Below are 21,046 nucleotides of genomic sequence, written 5' to 3' on the forward strand. Positions count from 1 at the left end.
GACAGACAACCACCAGGAAGTAGTAGCAGTCGAGCAAAGATACTACGAGAAGGGTATATCGATACGCGCTGCTAATGCCGCTCACGGTCAGGCAAAGCAGCAACTCAGTGACAGTAGTAATTTAACTTAACGTAGTGAGGTGGAACTACGTTAAAAACAGGGTGTAAAATAAATGATGGCGGGAACACGAGCCACGCACGGCTCAACTAGAATCGTCGAATGAAACGAATGTGAATGATGTATTCCTTAGAAGAACAAGTCGATAAGCTTATCATTTACGGAGAATGTCAACGAAATTCAGTGAGAGCTAGAGACATATACGCTGAAAAATGTCGTCAACGTACCCACCCTAAACGTTGTATATTTAAATATGTGTATGATAAATTGAGAACAACTGGATCTTTAACGCATCGGAAACATATCCGGCAAAGGAAAGTTATTAACGATGAAACGGAAATTGTTACTCTTTGCCACTGTGGTTCGAGATCCTTGTGTCAGTTCGCTTCAAATCGCAAGGGAATCTGGCATGAGCCAGAGTAGTATTGTTCGTGTTCTGCATTGCCATAAATATCATCCTTATCATATCAGTCTCCACCAAGAATTAATTGGTGCGGATTTTATGCGTCGCGTTGAATTCTGGCGATGGGCTCAACTTCAATTCAGAGGGATGACACATTTATTAATTTGATTTTATTTACAAACGAGGCTACATTCACGAACCATGGAAATGTTAATTTACATAACATGCATTATTGGGCAACTGAAAATCCATGTTGGCTGCGCCAAGTTGCACACCAAAAACCGTGGTCGGTGACACTGTATGGTGTGGGATTCCGGAGGACAGAATTATAGGCCCCTATTTCATCGAAGGAAATCTTAATGGTAGGAAGTACATCACATTCTTGCAAGAAACATTAGGTCTGTTATTGGAAGAAATTCCTTTAGGAACAAGGAACATATTGTGGTATCAACACGATGGGTGTCCATCACATTTTTCGCTGATGGCTAGAAATGAGTTTCAGACACAATTCCTAAGTCGTTGGATTGTATGCGGAGATGTGTCGTGGCCGGCTCGTTCGCCAGACTTGACGCCTCTGGATTTTTTCTTGTTTGGATTCGTAAAAGATATTGTTTATAAAGACGTTCCAAATACACCTGAAGATATACGAGAGAGAACTGTCAGAGGTTGTGCTTCGGTGATAAAGAATACCACTCAATCCATGATAAGAAGATTGCATCATTGCATTGATACCAATGGTCATCACTTCGAACACCTTCTGTAAATGGAGGTTCATGCCACCTTTTTTACTTTCGTTGACATTCAAAGACCTTATTGTTACACATCACTGGATTCGTATCGATAGCCGCTATCAGAAAATAAGTACCAAACTATAGCATCCAATTTTTTTAAAAAGTTGACCATATCTCCGAAGCGACCCCATCTAGCAACAAAAAACCAACGTTATAGTATGGCCCCCATTGCCCCATGCAACTTTTGTCCCACAAGCTTTTCAGCTCCTATCATACTTTCGGAGTTATTCTTGGTGGCAATAGTTAGTGACTCACCCTGTATAGTAGGTACGTACGTCATTCTGTTTAGAAGTTAAGAACTTTAATAATACGTATAATGATTTCATAAAGAACTCAAAATCATAAAACGGAGCCCACTGCATCGCCACTATAGATACAAACTTCTCATTAGTTGTAAATCTACGTCACAAACTTCAAATAGCTAATCACTGCAAAATCGGAGGATGTATTTTGTATTACTTATAAGTGGAAACTCCGGCTCCCACTTCACTTCTCAGAGAAGTTCGGAGTCTCTGGATAGCTGTAAATTCTAACGTAAATTTGGTACTCAACTTGGGAAAAGCAAAACGAAACAAAACCTACAACTAACCTTGATAAATAGAGGAACGAGTCGCAGCTGTATTGCCACACACTGCTGCTGACTAGCCAGGCAGATATATTTCATGCAACAGTCGCATGCGATGCATCACATAGCCTGGGATTTCCATGCGATCAGCGATCGATCGCTGCTTATTTGCCCGCGCACCGGCGATCAACGAAGCGATCGGTCGCGCATACCCTGAAGCGGGAGATTTGAAAGTGACCGGATCTTCAAACTTGATTTGTGACCAAACGGTACATTTCCGGACATAGGTTCCTTATAAAAACCTTACCTATCAGGTCCCCTCTACAACCCATAGAAGCCTGTAGTAGGAATTGCCAAACACCTTATATACGTAGAATACTGGCGGATCTCAGGAATCTCCGTACGCAGCGTAGTCATCACGCCAACTGCCTTGTGATTTCTACCACAACCTCATATGCAGGAAGTGGGGAAAACAACCTGCGAGATGAAAAATTCATGACGAAAATCGGTTTCTGAGAATTCAGGATAATCGCTATCCCAGAATAGTTTATATAATCTACTTCCGTGAGTAATTCGTGCCGGCCGCGGTGGCCGTGCGGTTCTAGCGCTGCAGTCAGGAACCGCGGGGCTGCTACGGTCGCAGGTTCGAATCCTGCCTCAGGCATGGATGTGTGTGGTGCCCTTAGGTTAGTTAGGTTTAAGTAGTTCTAAGTTCTAGGGGACTGATGACCTAAGATGTTAAGTCCCATAGTGCTCAGAGCCATTTGAACCATTTTTGAGTAATTCGTGGACGCGCCAGATTTGAATTGTCAACATGGGCGCGACTGAAACACACAGGGAACCGTAGAAAGTTAAATGAAGTTGTCTCTTTACTCTCAGAATATACAGTAATTAACAAATGGCAGTTTATCGTCATGACGTCTGCCACATTTTCGTATAAAATATCACTTCTAATGGCCCATGTACCACATCTCAAGGCCGTACATGTTTGCTGATAATTGTAAATGTAGGTTTAATCACGGTGACCTTTGACTGTCTGAGAGGCAGAAGTTTTGCTTATTCCCAACTAGTCTTACTATCGATATCGCTCAAAATTTTAATAAAACAGCAAATGAAATGTTTTTGTTCGAATTCAAGCTGTATTCGTCTATTTGAATTTAAGTAGAATTCTATTACTGATTAGTGGGCTGTGCTTCACAACTGAATTCATAGTTCTGGTTCATAGAAGGTAATTCATGTGAGAATTATGTCTGGAGAGAAAACAGTGGTAAAATTTACTGCACGTAAAGGGGACCAAAGATTATTGCTGTGTACTAACTGTAAATTTCGTAGTCAGATTCGCGGAAATAAAACTGGTAAAGCGAGAACGTTTACTGTTAGCAGTAATTCTCTACAATTCTTCGTGTTGACAGCGCTTGTAAATGCGCGCTATAAGGTTAATGGCGTAAGGAGATTTTCATTGGCGTGTGTTCGTTGTGAAATAATCGGAGGTGCGAACAAAGAGGTCATCACAGCACACGTTTCTCCTGATGCATATAAGCAACTGTAATACTCATGGTTTTAGCCAAAGTACCCCAGTCACGACGTTTTTAAAACCAGTAGTAATAACCTTATCATAGAACATTACTAGCGGGCACTTACTGTATTGTCGCTGTTGGTAACTGCTGTAAACTAGTGGTATCAGAATCATTTAAAGACCTTAAAAATTGATGGCGTCGTATCCTTCTCCCACCACATTGTTTCAGTAGTTCTTATATCGCATCTTGTTATTTTAATCACGAGTCTGAAATTTGCCTCAACCTTTTTCTGTCTTTTTCACAGCTGTATGTGCTGGCAACAGCCCGCCGAATCTCGGAATATTCTTTAATGGGAATGACGTTTTGCTTTCCATCAGTACAGATCGAGATCATCTAAATAATGTAAATGTTACTGTGACCCAGTTCTTGAAATTTGATTTTTCTGCTTATTGTATTTTATAAACAGTGTTTAAGGACGTGTAAATGAAAACCGCTTTCAGATTTTCAGCCATTTGATCATAAACAATGATCATTGGTCAGAATGAATGTTGGGCGATTCAAATTGAAAATTGTGACAAACCCTTTCGGCTGTAAGGCGAGAGTTCATGCTGTTTTCCACATTATTGCAAGATAATGTTGAGACTTCGGTGAACGCGTCTTTTATTATTATTATTACCTTTATTACCAATTCTATGTCATTCACCAGCCACATCTGGACAGACAGCGTCAAGATACAACATTATCAAAATACATGAATACAACTCTAGTATGATAGTAATTTAATACCGCAAGACATATTTAAGTTATAAATTAGATTACAATAAAATCACAACTATAAAATAGATAAAAGTATATAATGAAATTAAATATAACGGTTGCTGTCGGACTAATGGAACTGAGATGCAGCTCAAGTAAACACTTTGCGTCAGTGTCAGGTATTTGGTAGTGTGCCACGTCTAACAAAGTGGAATTGGCGTGGCAGTAGTAAATGCAATTAACCTAGATGAATATAAAAGTGAAATTGATCATCACTTGAAATGTCTCCTCCTACTGGTGCAGAAGTTGAGAAGGCTTCTCGATTACTATACTAGACAATTATGTCGAAATGCTTCTCAGTTTATGGTATACCATAGCGCTATTGTGCTCTGTCGATTTAATATGAATAATAGCGTATAACCCACTTAATAGTATCTAATTAAGGCGCTACTGAACGAGGTATTGCAATGGCTACTCATTGGATACACATTCGGCCCGTCCGGCAGTTCAAATGGTTCAAATGGCTCTGAGCGCTATGGGACTTAACTTCTGAGGTCATCAGTCCCCTAGAACTTAGAACTACTTAAACCTAACTAACCTAAGGACATCACACACATCCATGCCCGAGGCAGGATTCGAACCTGCGACCATAGCGGTCGCGCGGTACCAGACTGTAGCGCCTAGAACCGTTCGGCCACTCCGGCCGGCCGTCCGGCAGTTCACAGGCCCACATTCTATGATTAATCCAGATTTAGGTTTCCCGTAGTTTCCGTAAATTCCTTATGGAAAATGCCGGAATGTTCATAGTCTAGGCCAATCTCCATCCTCTTCGTTTCCCCATCGTAGACAGGGCAAGGAACCCTGTTCTTCTTTCATTACGGTGCTATTGAACAAACACTGAAAATTCGAGTGTCAGTATTTCCTAATATACACATTCCTAATATGCACATGAAAATATTACTCTGCTTCAGTTAAGCACGCGTTTGAAATGTAAATGAAAAACAGTGCGTTAAACCCACGGTGTCACAGTCATGTTTAAACTTTCTGTGCGAGCGGACTGTCGTCTCTTGGTGAAATTTACTACGTAAAGCCTCAAGTAAGCCATTTGGACCCTATTTTGGTGGCTAGAATACTGGGACCTCGAAGCAGGTCAGACAAAAAAAATTGCTCTGAGCACTATGAGACTTAACATCTGAGGTCATCAGTCCCCTAGAACGTAGAACTACTTACACCTAACTGACCTAAGGACATCACACACATCCATGCCCGAGGCAGGATTCGAACCTGCGACCGTAGCGGTCGCGCGGTTCCAGACTGAAGCACCTAGAACCGCTCGGCGACAGCGGTCCCGCGGTTCCAGACTGAAGCACCTAGAACCGCTCGGCCACAGCGGCCGGCGCAGGTCAGACATAATCGCAAAATCAGCAGGGTCCCTTGTCCAGAATGTGTCTAGGCGTTGCTGTCGGTTTCGAGAAAGTACTTGGGCAGCCAAGAGTAAGCACAGTTAGACTGACATCTAGCTATAACTGTTCTACGAAATATAACAATGTCTTCTAGAGTAACTATCGTCTTCATATGTCAGAGTTATCTCGGGAGCTACAGTACCGTCAGGAACAGTGATCAGGAGGGTAGAGTAGTTAGTCTCTGTGTCAGAGATCTCAATAGTAGGACTGAGTACAAATTGAGCTCTCAAAAAACCTGAGAAAGCTTCTACGTTGCTGCCAAGCATGTATGGCATCTAAGAGTAACCACGTTTTCTGTAGGTAGCCATATTCCTTATTAACTGTTCCATGGCGCTTGAAGAAATATTCCAGCTTTGTTACTTATTAACTTACCGGGTGGAGTGAAGTCACGATCTGAAATTTTTAGTGTTATTGTATTGGAACAAGAACCAATATGAAAGGTAAACAGGAGCATGGAACGACTCCCTAGCTCTAGGAGGAATTGTATTTAACAGAAAAAGATACATGCAAGAATGGAATAACACAGAAACGAATGTTCTTACTTACTCCTTACATATTTCAACCTCTCACTGTTCTTGCCCGGGTATTGGTCAATTTCTTCATCATACTGAGGGTAGTCTTTCGCCCAGATACAGGCATTTTGAACCTGTAGCTAAGATAAACAGCACATACATCCGTCGTCATAACCGTACGGCGAGCCGCTAATTTAAAAAAAAGTTGCAAGTAACTTCACACGAATCACGTTGCGTATTCGTGTCATATCACTTAATTCATTGATACTGCCGGGTCGAAATGAACGATAACCTTCTTTCTTCATCCAACGACGCATACCATAGGACAGGGTTCTGGGAATGTTCATATCTGCCGAACGCTTCTTCGTCGTTTTAGCCGCTGAACAAAACAATGATGCATTTAAGCGTCATAGTTGTCATACACTGAAGCGCCAAAGAAACTCGTATAGGTATGCCTATTCAAATACAGAGATACGTAGACAGGCAGAATACGGCGCTGCGGTCGGCAACGCTTATACAGGGTGTTACAAAAAGGTACGGCCAAACTTTCAGGAAACATTCCTCGCACACAAATAAAGAAAAGATGTTACGTGGACATGTGTCCGGAAATGCTTAATTTCCAAGTTAGAGCTCACTTTAGTTTCGTCAGTCTGTTCTTCCACCAACGTTCAATGGAGCACGTTGTCATGATTTCATGCGGGATACTCTACCTGTGCTGCTAGAACATGTGCCTTTATAAGTATGACACAACATGTGATTCATGCACGATGGAGCTCCTGCACATTTCAGTCGAAGTGTTCGTACGCTTCTTAACAACAGATTCGGTGACCGATGGATTGGTAGAGGCGGACCAATTCCATGGCCTCCACGCTCTCCTGACCTCAACCCTCTTGACTTTCATTTATGAGGGCATTTGAAAGCTCTTGTCTACAAAACCCCGGTACCAAATGTAGAGACTCTCCGTGCTCGTATTGTGGACGGCTGTTATACAATACGCCATTCTCCAGGACTGCATCAGCGCATCAGGGATTCCATGCGACGGAGGGTGGATGCATGTATCCTCGCTAACGGAGGACATTTTGAACATTTCCTGTAACAAAGTGTTTGAAGTCACGCTGGTACGTTCTGTTGCTGTGTGTTTCCATTCCATGATTAATGTGATTTGAAGAGAAGTAATAAAATGAGCTCTAACATGGAAAGTAAGCGTTTCCGGACACATGTCCACATAACATATTTTCTTTCTTAGTGTATGAGGAATAGCCGGCCGAAGTGGCCGTGCGGTTAAAGGCGCTGCAGTCTGGAACCGCAAGAGCGCTACGGTCGCAGGTTCGAATCCTGCCTCGGGCATGGATGTTTGTGATGTCCTTAGGTTAGTTAGGTTTAACTAGTTCTAAGTTCTAGGGGACTAATGAACTCAGCAGTTGAGTCCCATAGTGCTCAGAGCCATTTTTTTTGTATGAGGAATGTTTCCTGAAAGTTTGGCCGTACCTTTTTGTAACACCCTGTATAAGACAACAAGTGTCTGGCGCAGTTGTTAGATCGGTTACTGCTGTTACAATGGCAGGTTATCTAGATTTAAGTAAGTTTGAACGTGGTGTTACAGTCGACGCACGAGCGATGGGACAGAGCATCTCTGAGGTAGCGATGAAGTGGGGATTTTCCCACGCGACCAATTAGAGTGTACTGTGAATATCAGGAATCCGGTAAAACATCAAATCTCCGACATCGCTGCGTCCGGAAAAAGATCCTGCAAGAACGGGACCAGCGATGACTGAAGAGAATCGTTCAACGTGACAGAAGTGGAACCCTTCCGCAAATTGCTGCAGATTTCACTGCTGGGGCCATCAACAAGTGTCAGCGTGCGATGATGCACGACTCAAAGCTTTATGCCTCTCGTGGACCCGTCAACACCAACTTTGGATTGTTGATGACTGGAAACATGTTGCCTGGTTGTACGAGTCTCGTTTCAAATCGTATGGAGTGGATGGACGTGTATGGGTGTGGAGACAACCTGGCCCGCCCTGTTGGCCGTGCGGTCTAACGCACGGCTTTCCGGGCGGGAAGGGCGCCGGTCCCGGGCACGAACCCGCCCGGCGGATTTGTGTAGAGGTTCGGTGTGCCGGCCTATCTGTGGATGGTTTTTAGGCGGTTTTCCACCTGCCTCGGCGAATACGGGCTGGTTCCCCTTATTCCGCCTCAGCTACACTATGTCGGCGATTGCTGCGCAAACTTCTCCACGTACGCGTACACCACCATCACTCTACTACGCAAACATGGGGGTTACACTCGTCTGGTGTGAGACGTTCCCTGGGGGGGGGGGAGGGGGGCGGCGGCGAACCGCACAATAACCCTGGGTTCCGTGTGGAGCGGTGGAGGGGTGAAGTGGACTGCGGTAGTCGTCGGGGGGTTGCGGACCACTGCGGCTGCGGCGGGGAGGGAGCCTCTCCGCCGTTTCTAGGTCCCCGGTTAACATAACATGGAGACAACCTCAAGTATCCATGGACCCTACATGTCAGCAGGGGACTGTTCGAACCGGTGGAGGCTCTCTAATGATGTGGCGCGTGTGCAGTTGGAGTGATACCGGACCCCTGATACGTTTAGATACGACTCTTGATAGGTGACACGTACGTAAGCATCCTGTCTGATCACCTGCATCCATTCATGTCCATTGTGCATTCCGACGGACTTGGGCAATTCCAGCAGGACAATGGGACACCCCACATGTCCACAATTGCTACAGAGTGGCTCCAGGGACACTCTTCTGGGTTTAAACACGTCCACTGGCCACCAAACTCCCGATACGTTTACATTATTGAGCATATCTGGGATGCCTTGCAACATGCTGTTCAGAAGAGATCAACATCCACTCGTACTCTTACGGATTTATGAACAGCCCTGCAGGATTCATGGTGTCAATTCCCTCCATCACTATTTCAGACATTAGTCAAGTCCATGCCACGTCGTGTCACGGCACTTCTGCGTGCTCGTGGTGGCCCTACACGATATTAGGCAGGTGTATCAGTGTCTTTGGCTCTTCAGTGTATTTCTTGGGTCTTCCACTGCGTGTTTTTTTTTTTTTTTTTCTCCACGTCTCTGGGATAGTGTGTGTGAAGCTGTTATTGCGCGATAATATCGGCTTTTCAGTCATGGAGGTTGGGATGTTTTTGTGTTGGGGCACAATTTAATTACTCATTTGGGTTATATTTTTTGGGTTTCATTCCATTTCTGGTGCATGTTTCAGAGACCAGTTGAAAAAGACTGTATTTTCAGTTTCCAAAGACTAACCTTCGTTGGGGCTTCTTTCTTGAAGCAATTAAAAAAAAAGTTTTCCCTAATTTCATCATATGTCTCACCCGCTCGTTCCTTTTCACGCACCATACACTGAGAAGAAGACGTGAAGACTTTGAATGTGCTTGCACCCGCCACTACAACACAAATGTTTGCAATAATATCGCATTGGTAGCAAAACAGAACACGATCACTGCCTTATTTCATGGAGCGACGCCAGAATTTTTGTATTTTTGTAGCCTGCATTGTTGCAATTTGAGTGATCTCTACCAGATAACAGACTTACTACTGGCAGGGAACATTATTTTCGATCTAGAATACATTACCAGAGCCACGTAACCGCGAAACTATGTTGATGATGGTTGGTTTATGGGACGCTCCACTGCGCGGTCGTTAGCGCCCGTACAAAGTCCCAATTTTTACACAGCCCAGTTTGTTTCACAGTCCAATCCAGCCACTGTCACGAATGATGATGATGATGATGATGATGATCATGATCATGATAACACAAACAGCCAGTCTCCGGGCAGAGAAAATCCCCAAACCGGCCGGGAATCGAACCCGGGACCCCGTGATACAGCGGCAGCAACGCTAACCACTAGACCACGAACTGCGGACGCGAAACTATGTGCTAAGGTATTTGAATACTTTCTGGACGTGATTTCTAGCCCACCCTGTATATATGTATTTCAATGTCACAGCTTATCTAATTATTGAATTGGACACTGCTGTATGCATTGGGCAAAAGAACTCTTCCCTTAAGGAGCCAAGATAACTTCTGCTTTTTAGCGGACTTTTATTCCCTTTGTGCTCTTCTTATAACATTGAAACAACAACACATCAGTTTTAAATGACGACTGATTTACTACAGGAGTGTCTGAATAACAGATGTTTTATGATATGAAATGAGAAACCTGTTGCGTATTTGTCAAAGGTCCACGTTTTAATTTAGCTGAACCTAGGACACAACGGCAATTTGAGGGGAATCGTCGGAATTTCTGGGATTAGCATTTTATTATAAACTTACCTGGTTGTCAGCTCCTAGATGCACGAAGATGTGGCTGCTCAAGGCATTCAACGTAAAAAGTCCTACAGACGTAAGAAGCAGACAGTGCCTGCCCACTCTAATATACGACCATGGGCTGGTCATGAATGCAAGATCGTCATACTTAAAGAAATGTTGGATGCAACCGACCATAAGGGAAGTAAACTGACCTTCCGAGCGATTATGACCAGTTCAGTTGTGTCACTGTGTTGAGGCTGAAACGCTACTTCACAGTAGGTGCCAACTACTGCTAGTATGCAGGAGTATAAAGTGCGGTCTACTCCACAGGCGCCTACGTACTATACCGTTGCTCCTACATAGCCAGAAAGTCATTTTAATAATAGATGTTAGGTCCCTCACCATCTTAAGGGAAGGTACCGGTGAAATTTCAACCTGGTCGTAAAAAAATCACAGGGGGCTGACAGTTTGTTTCATAACATATCTTGGCGTGCTGAATTCTGTGGGTAAATCCAGTTAGCTAAACAAATTTTTTTCACCACTTGAATTTCTGAGCTTTGAAGAGGATCATTATTTTTTCAAACCCATATGTAGAGTTGTTGGTTATCATGGAACGTATTCACAAAAAAAAGTTTGGGCCAAAATTTTTTAAAATTGAGAAAGGAGCATTTTTCATTTCGCCCACTTTAGTTTTTTTCAAAGAAATTGATGTGTAGTGGCCTTTTTAACACTATAGACATACGAAAAGTGTAAATAATTACAAAAATTCTGTATTTATAATACATGATAAGAATTTAGCGTAAAATAGAGGTAGTACGACTCTATACAATGTATGGCCCAGTATGAAGGAAAAATAAATGAAAGATGAGTTGCTAGTATGAAAATTTTTTCCTTTATTTTCAATTCACATGATACATCACACAGCCCCGTATCCGCTTCGTCGGCGAGGACAGGTTGTCGGCCGCGGGTGCACCTGGCCACGCGGAGTAAAGTGGGCTCTTTCTGGCCGCCAGGCGTCGTGCTATCACCAATTGCGACCTTCCGCCTCGCGTTAGAGTTGGTAGCCGTCGCGTTAAAGTAGATAGGCTGCAGGGGCGTTACCGATAGAGCAGTGGTTCCCACCCTGGGGGTATTAACCCCCTGAGGGGTAAAACCAAAAAGGTTCATTGTGTTTCTGTCACGGAACTATATTAATTTTAAAAGATCGCTATTTCGTAAGACTGTAATACTGATTACATATATTATCAATAATTACATTAACGTATGGGAGTTACAGCTTGTGAAACGAATGTATGAACATCTTCCTCACATAGTCCACGCACTACACACATCCTTTGAACTTCATTTCTTCCATCTAACACAGCGACACATATGTATCACATATGTTTAAATATCTCAGGAAAATGTCTTCTCAGCATTGTAGGTGGTTCCCACAGTAGACCAGAAATGGTATTATTATTCACTTTGCAACAATAAATGAACTAACTGAGAGCTCAACAAAAACGATGTAGTGGCTACTACCTGCTGTAAGGTCCACACAGTATTATTATTATTGTTGTTGTTGTTGTTGTTGGTAGTGGTCAGACGCACAGCATTGGCAGCGTGAAGTCTTCCAAGTTCTAGCGTTTCAGAAGTAAGGAATCCAGCAGTCAAGTAATTACAAACACTAAGTGTAGTGCACTCATTTTATCTTGGTTGATATTAAATGGTGGTGCAGGGTGTGAGTGAAACAACTGTCGCTAGGGAGAGGAGTGGTGCAGTGAAGAATGTCTTGTAACACGTGTCTACCCTGAATAGGGATGGTTAGTTTTCTTTTCTGAGTAGGGGTTATAGATAGCACTTGTGATTCACTGATAATTGCTTCATCGTCCTACATACATAATTTTTTTGTTTTTTGTTTTTTTTTTTTCTTGAAATAAGCAATACCAACTGACTCATTGACTCATCAGTTCGTGGTTTAATATAACACTTAAAAAAAACAAATACTAGTAATATTTATCTTTGATCAATTTAAAATTACAAGTGTTCACAGAAAACTATTTTTCGTCCAAAAGTTTAGTTAGGCTCTAATGTAGATGATGGTGGGAGTTACTAGCTAATATTTGATGTCACTAAGGGGTAATGGTCCCAGAAAGGTTGGAAACCACTGCGCTAGAGTGTACGAGTATATGTATGCATCGTGGTACGAGTAAATAAAGTTGGGTAAAGTAACGAAACAGTGTTCGATTGATGTTCACCTGCTCGCCCTAATACCCCCCCCCCCCCCCCCCCGGCTGGTCCCGGCGGAGGTACGAGTCCTCCCTCGGGCGTGGGTGTGTGTGTTTGTCCTTAGGATAATTTAGGTTAAGTAGTGTGTAAGCTTAGGGACTGATGACCTTGGCAGTTAAGTCCCATAAGATTTCACACACATTTGAACATTTTTTGAGCCCCACAACCCGGCGCCACGAATTCTGGACTAAAACGCTTTATAAATAATTACTTTCCAGTTCACAACTCAGGCCGCCGCAAGTGTAAATCTGTATGTCTGGAAATTACAAATTACATACACGAGACGCATGTACATATACGATTACGAATGTACGTACAATTTATGCATATATACAGACATATTCACATAAAACTAATGTTTTAGTTAAATTTCTGCACTGTACATATTTATTTAGTGATAGATAACTAATGGAAAAATCAGAATGACTACAATAAAAAAAATGCTACACCTCTGTCAGTTTTAAACATTTTTGGCTCAATTTTTTTGTATACTTTCCGTGATAACCAAGAACTCCACGTATGGGTTTGAAAAAAATGTTGTCAAAACTCTAAAGTACAAATATGATGGAAAAATTTATTTTTAGCAAATTGGATTTACCCACTGAATTCAGCATGCCAAGATGTGTTATGTAACAACTTTCAGCCGCCTGCGATTTTCTTACCACCGAGTTGAAATTTCTCCCGCACCTCCCGTTAAAACTGAAATACTCATAAGTAAAAAAAGAATGCATTCATTACCTCGTTTTTATTCGCATTTTCATAACATTTTAGGTGTGAATTGTCCATAATACGAGTACACACTAATTCTTAAATGGGAAACTTCGGCTATTCAGTTATTTTTCGTGGCTATGTGTGTGTGAAATCTTATGGGACTTAACTGCTAAGGTCATCAGTCCCTAAGCTTACACACTACTTAACCTAAATTATCCTGCCCGAGGAATGACTCGAACCTCCGCTGCGACCAGCCCTCCTGGCTATGTATTGAGCATTCGAGTTGATGGATTAAGATTTTTGTCAGTATCTCCAAGTAGAAAAATTAGCCAGAGTATATCGGATTTCCTACCACTACCCCCCCCCCCCTCCCCGCCGGCCGCGGTGGTCTAGCGGTTCTGGCGCTGCAGTCCGGCACCGCGGGACTGCTACGGTCGCAGGTTCGAATCCTGCCTCGGGCATGGGTGTGTGTGATGTCCTTAGGTTAGTTAGGTTTAAGTAGTTCTAAGTTCTAGGGGACTTATGACCTAAGATGTTGAGTCCCATAGTGCTCAGAGCCAGAGCCCCCCCCCCCCCCCCCACACACACACACACGTACAAATACAGTGGGAAAGACAATTGAGATTGTTGATTGCTTTTAAGTAGCTGCAGTCGCTCGGCCGTTGACGTCACGTTGTCCTTGTCGGCGAATGCAAAGCGTGACTTCTTACTTCATGGACACCAGTGAAAAACAGAGCGTTCAGATTTTGTGACCTGTTTGCTTCTGGGGATATCTTTTATGTTTTGAACAGCTGACTGAACTCATGACTAAGGTCTCCATTAGCAGTAACAGCGGGTTCTCCTGGAAGTAAAAGAAAATCTTTTCTTTGTGATTTACGATAGTGGAATTTGTGTTACTTCATGGGTTACCCTGAGCATAATGATTTTCCCACTCTGTGGTCTACACTTTCTGGACTACTGTGAGCACATCTCTTAAGTTCTGTAACGTATTGTATGTTCCCATATCCACTCTGTATCATTTTTGTGAGTTGCTGTAAGACGTCTGCATTCTCAGCAGTAAGATACTAATGCGCACCATGAAAGTTGCTGTTGAATGTTAAGACTGGTGGGAAAGAAACTGGAACAGAACCGTGAGGAAAACTCCACTAATTACGACCGTAGTGTGCAAACATGACGACGAGTGGATATTAAAAGAAGCAGAGAGGCTGAAAATTCGCGTCGGCGCCATATTTATTGCATTTTCTAAAAAAAAAAATGAACTTTAGACGGAAAAGTTCTGCATGAATAACTTTTGTAATGCTTACATTAAGGTCACACAGTTTATAGGCTGCTGCTACTACTACCACTACCACTACCACTACCACTACCACTACCACTACCACTACCACTACCACTACCACTACCACTACCACTACCACTACCACTACCACTACCACTACCACTACCACCATCACTATCGATGAAAATATGAGAAACGACAAAACATGTCTATTTTACGCAAAGTACACTTCGGTCTAAGATGTAATTTCCATAGAAAAGGCTTGCCTGTACGAGATTGGGTTGTAAGACCTCAGGTGAATTGTCTACGTCTTGGTTGGAACTTTGGTAGGGCTGCAACATTTCGCCGGTCACTCTTCTGATTGCAAAACCCTGTAGCTGTACTGGCTTGTATCGTGTCAGTTCCTAGTTTTTTTTTTTTTTTTGCACCGTTTTAAGAAGAAATCAGAGGAACAGAATTTTGACAGTAAACAGGAGCACAGCTGGATAAATCACTATGGGAGCTGCCTATGTGACTAAAGCAAGGGGGGAAAAAACTGTAACAAATACTTCTGTTTTGTTCGCCGAAGTAACATGATCTAGTTATCAGGCGTTCCTTCTGTCGATGAATCGGACTTACGATACAGAGCAGCAATTATTTACTGTACTTATGTGTTTATCCTCTGTGATACTGACATTGGAGCAACGCCGAAAATATTGCCTAACAGGTGTTGTCGATGGATCCGAGAAGGATGCGAATAAACTTTAACTTCCACAATTGGAAATGTATACAGTTTTCTGTCAGGGTCTCTATGTAGTCAACATGTTAAATTCTTTTTCATACAAGGGTCTGATAACGAAGTCATTAGAAGTTGAGAACATATGGCTTTATACAAGAATTGGCGAAGAAATTCGCTGTAACGTCGTTGTAAGAGGGCGTTTGTAATATAACCTTCAAATAGTTTACGGACTGAAGTATGTTAATGTCACTAGAGAAGAAAAAAATTCTGTTTTAATTGGAGTGTTAAAGAAGAAAAGACTTCATCCGCAGAAAATGCGTTCCTATGTTGAGACACCTGTGGCAGAATGGCTTTACCGTCCGCATTGCCGGCGGACGAAGACGGATTCAAATCGAGGGAGACGCTACCCCCGCCTATCGCTATCCGGTGGCCCCATCTCCACCGTGGCGGCGCAGCGTAGCACAAACCGGTTTCTGTGGCGGTTGCACCTGTCCTTGCAGCTGAGACCCTGTCGCCCATCTTCCGGCCATTGGCCGCCCTGTTCCGGTACTAGGGGCGTTTGTGCGCTACACGCCAGCTGGTTCCGCACCTTTTGCTGATAACATCGCATACACGCGTTTCGTAAACCGAGCCAACCAATAGGTGCTACATGTCACACTCTCTAGGTATAGGGGACTTCGTTAACGCCTCCGGTTCAGTGCGACCGTTTTATGTGTTCGTCGTCTCTTAAGTGTGGTGCAAGTTTTTCGAGTTGACACCACTTCAACAGCTTACTTGTCGGTATCGTTGCTCTTTTTATTGAAATGAGGCAGTGAAAATTAACAGACTTAAACAGTCATCATTCAAATGCGATTTCCACGCCATCATTCGTTGTTTCTAACAATGGATCACTCTTTTAGTTGCTAACATTTTAGTTTAAGAACTGCCTTCTTGTATGAAAATTGGAGTAGTATAGCAGAGATTTCAAAATTTTGTACGTTGTCGGGATTTATCACAAAGTTATCAGGGCGGAGGAAAGCACGCTGAACATCACGCTTATATCACACTTAAGTCACACTTAAGTCACGACACTCCTACTCTTTTTTGTTGTACAGTGTGACAACAGCGCTTCAAGTGAACAGAAACCTACACTTCTGAATACGATATCGGATGACAGTGAATAGTATCGTGTATATTGATTTGTGACACAGTTTTCACAATAGGGATCGCATGTAGTGACATAAAAATTAGTAATAATTAAACAAACTACACCACAATTGTATTTGTTCAGTTTCCTAAGGACTCTGGGAGTTATCAAACGGTACATTACACGGCAGTTCATTTACGATCCTCTTGTGACTTGCAACTATTTAATGAAGAATATCGTTCTCTTTTAAGAACAAAAGAATGGCCCATAAATTGCAGAAGACCTGGCCTTTTGCAGAAAGACGTATACCTACTCAACAACGTGAAGTTCCGTTCACTAGACCTCCAGTCAAATAAGTGAATGTAGAACGTGGGAAACTTCTATCGAATGCATTACCTACATTATTGAAAGTGTCAAATAAGCCACCATAACTGTAGCTGACCCACACAGACATGATTAAAAGTCAAAAGCAATTAAATCGTTTTGAAGCATGAATAATTACATTCACAAAAATATTCGTGTATTAAAATGTCGAATGAAGTGTAAAAATGTGCGAGTCATTAGACTCCATCAAAATTTTTAGGTGTCAAGGAAAGTGTCTGACATAAGAAGAACGGACAACAACGGAAATACAGGGTGAACATTAATAAAAGCGACAAACTGCTGGGGTGGATTCGTGACTGGAAATGAGGTAAAAAAAGGACCTATGAACATGTGCCCGGAAATGCGTCGTTGCGACGGTAGATGGCGCTGACGAATGACATTTCCTCTGACCACATGCCATGTGTTCCTTGTATGCTGCAGGCTGCGAGACTGACGCAGCGTATTGTAAGCAGCAGAATGGTCCGGTAGTCATGTCCGGAACAAGCCGAGATGGTGTTTGTGTACCGCCAAGCAAATGGAAACGGTCGACAGGCAGCACAGTTATACCACAACAAGTACCCTCACAGACACCAGCCACTTCACACAACATTCCAAGCCCTTTTTCGGGGTTGTGTGATCATGCGTCCTTTCAGACAAACGAACGTGCAGGGAGGCGGCGGACTGCGCGTACACTAGGTTTGGAGGACTTGGTTCTACGAGATATTGAGACGAACCCTAGAACAATCTCCAGGCAAGTGGCCCACCAACATGGTGTAAGCCAAAGCACGATTATGTGCATAACTGCTACTATCCGTATCACCTGAAATCCCATGGAGGCTGCTTTGAACATCTGTTTTGACGTGTATGCGGTGCTGCTCTGTAATGCGTCCCGTGACGATTTGTTGCCCATTTTCGGACACAGTTTCCTAGGACCTTGTTTCCTCCATTTCCAGCCTGGAATCCGTCCCTGCAGTTTCTGTTTTGTTAATGTTCACCCCGTATACGCTTCTCATGCATGTAATAAGTGTTTATAATGTCTTGCTTTCAGCGCAGTAAGCTGCAATTACATGCATATTCGAAAGTGTTTCCTCTTGAAGAAGCTGTAGCTTATGTCCCTGAATCAGTGAGATAAGGCTGCTTTTACATTTATTTCACGATCATGCGTGTCTCTTTATCATTTACTAATGCTTGGAACGCAAAAATATAACTACTGCTTCGTTAAGTGGAAAAAAGAATTAAAAATTAATCTTACGGCTGGATTTCTCGCCACTAGGGGCGCTAGTCTCGTTGCAGCTGTCAGATGGTAACAATTTTCACTCAGTGAGTGTATGTTGGACTGTGCTAATACCCTGTACAACCACCGCTATCCTAGGTAATGGCCCAGGAAGAGTGCACACAAATTTCTTCAGTCATGAGTATATATCGTTTAGCTGCCAAATAATAGCGATGTTTATGGCTGCCTTTGTCTCGCTATTCCAAATAGCCCCAGATATTTTCTATAGAATGAAGGTCGTGTGATTTAGTAGGCCACTTAAGGTACAACAGACTGCCTGAGGGATCGTCAAACCTGGAACTCGTGCTTGCAGCCGTGTCAACAGGGCCGTAGTCATCTTGAAAGTCGGGATTGTCTACATCAGAATCTTCGTGAAGATGTAGAAGAAACATAAACACCTGGGCACCTATAATGTTGAGAAAATATCGTGGCTCGTGCTGATGAGAACCTGAAAGAATGGACCCCAACTATGGTACGAAAAACACTCCTAAAGGCGTTTTAGTTTACGACTTGGTCAGTCTTGCTCTTGGTGAGAGTATCTGCGGCCATTTTCTGGTTTACAGAGTCCAAGTTATTAGCTGTAACATCTCACTGCCCATCAGACATCAGAAACTGTTAACGACCTTGATATCACAGTGACAAACAAAATCACGGTTGGTGTGTTGTATACCGCGACGCCTGTACAACGTATCTCATGACAAAAGATTTGTACTGATTCTTTCCGCGCACGAGGGCATTGAAACAAGGCAATTTTATATTGTTGATCATAACTGGATATCCTGATGGTAACATCTTGGGAAAATAAGCAACGCATTGTATTTACACGTGCAGTAATTGTTACCATTTAAATAAGAGTAGGCTGGAGTAGCTCCACATTCGTATAGAACACGGTGAAGAGTTGAGTAATAAAACCACATACTTAGCGCCGAAACGGGCAATAGTCTCCTGCTGCCTTTAGCTTCTATCCAGATACCGTGCGCCGCTCTGCGTCTGGAATAGGTTCTATACGCCATCCGCATAGTTAAACTTGTTTGACCATCACTTCACGAGATGACCAAACGGTAATACTGTGGAAACGTAGTCCGCGTAAAACATCGAAAATCCATATCTGGCCATCCTGGTGTTCGTTTGTCGTTGTACCTCTAAACGCTTCATCGATTTTTGCTAAAAGTTAGTAGCCAATTCCAGCCTTTGTCAAGTGGAAACAAAAACTCTTCTCTGGTGGTTTCTAATATAGACGCTGTGCCACAGTGGCAACGCACGAAATATAGTCTACAGCACCGTCATTTCATAGTGGCAATTTTATAAACACAACGGATAAAAAAAACGTTGGTTAAACCAATCAGCCAACGCGCTAATACCGTCCAACACCACCGCTAGTCTCGATAATGACCTCAATTCGGCGAGAAAGTGTGTCCCCAAGTTTCTTCACGTATGCCATATGCAGGGGGACGTTTACTGCTACGTTTCAACCGCTGTTCCAAATAGACGTAGACATTTTCTGTAGAATTAATGTCGGGTGATTTAGCGGACCAGGCAAGGTGCGATAGGGTACCTTGGACCCAACAAACCAGAAACTTATGAGTACAGCCCGGTGAACACGGCTGCTGTCTTGTTGACAGACAGGAGTGACAACAGCAAACGCATCATAAAGATGTAGACGAAAGAAAATGGCTCTGAGCACTATGCGACTTAACTTCTGAGGTCATCAGTCGCCTAGAACTTAGAACTAATTAAACCTAACTAACCTAAGGACATCACACACATTCATGCCCGAGGCAAGATTCGAACCTGCCACCGTAGCGGTCACTCGCCTCCAGACTGTAGCGCCTAGAACCGCACGGCCACTCCGGCCGGCGTAGACGAAAGAGTGAGTTCAAGCCATGGTACGGAAAAAAAACCCTGAAACCACGCAGAGCCACTTCCAACATCAACATTTACATGGATACTCCGCAAATCACACTTAAATGCCTGGTAGAGGGTTCATCGAGCTACCTTCACCATAATTCTCGAACAGTGAGCGTATAAACGAACACCCATGTCTTTCCGTGCGAGCTCCGATTTCCGTTATTTCATTGTGACGATCGTTTCTCCGTATGTAGGTCAGCGTCAACAAAACGTCGCATTCAGAAGAGAAAGTTGGTGCTTGAAATTTCGTGAGAAGATTCTCGCATCGAAAACGTCTTTGTCGAAAAACGTCTTTGTCGAAAAACGTCTTTGTCGAAAAAGGTCTTTGTCGAAAAAGGTCTTTGTCGAAAAAGGTCTTTGTCGAAAAAGGTCTTTGTCGAAAATGGTCCTTGTCGAAAATGGTCCTTGTCGAAAATGGTCCTTGTCGAAAATGGTCCTTGTCGAAAATGGTCCTTGTTTTAATGATCTCCACCCCAAATCCCGTATCATATCAGTGACACTCTCTCCCCTATTTTGCGATAATACAAAGCGCGCTGCCGTTCTTTGAACTTTGTCGATGCACTCAGTTAATCCTATCTGGTGAGGATCCCGGACCGCGCAGCAGTACTCCAAAAGAGGACGGCCAAGCGTAGTGTAGGCAATCTCTTTCAGTATATCTTTTACATTTTGTAAGTGTTCTGCCAATAAAACGCAGTCGTTGGTTTTCCTTTCCCACAATATTTTCTATGTGTTCTTCCCAATTTAAGTTGTTCGTAATTGTAATTCCTAAGTATTTAGTTGAAATTACGGCCTTTAGATTGACATGTAACCGAAGTGTAGCGGATTCCTTTTAGCACTCATGCGGATGACCTCACACTTTTCATTATATAGGGTCATTTGCCAATCTTTGCACCATACAGACATCTTTTGTAAATAGCTTTGCAATTTGTTTTGATCTTCTGATAACTGTACGATATGATAAACGACAGCATCATCGGCAGACAAC

Source organism: Schistocerca nitens, chromosome 3 (assembly GCF_023898315.1).
Source record: "Schistocerca nitens isolate TAMUIC-IGC-003100 chromosome 3, iqSchNite1.1, whole genome shotgun sequence".
Taxonomy (NCBI): domain Eukaryota; kingdom Metazoa; phylum Arthropoda; class Insecta; order Orthoptera; family Acrididae; genus Schistocerca; species Schistocerca nitens.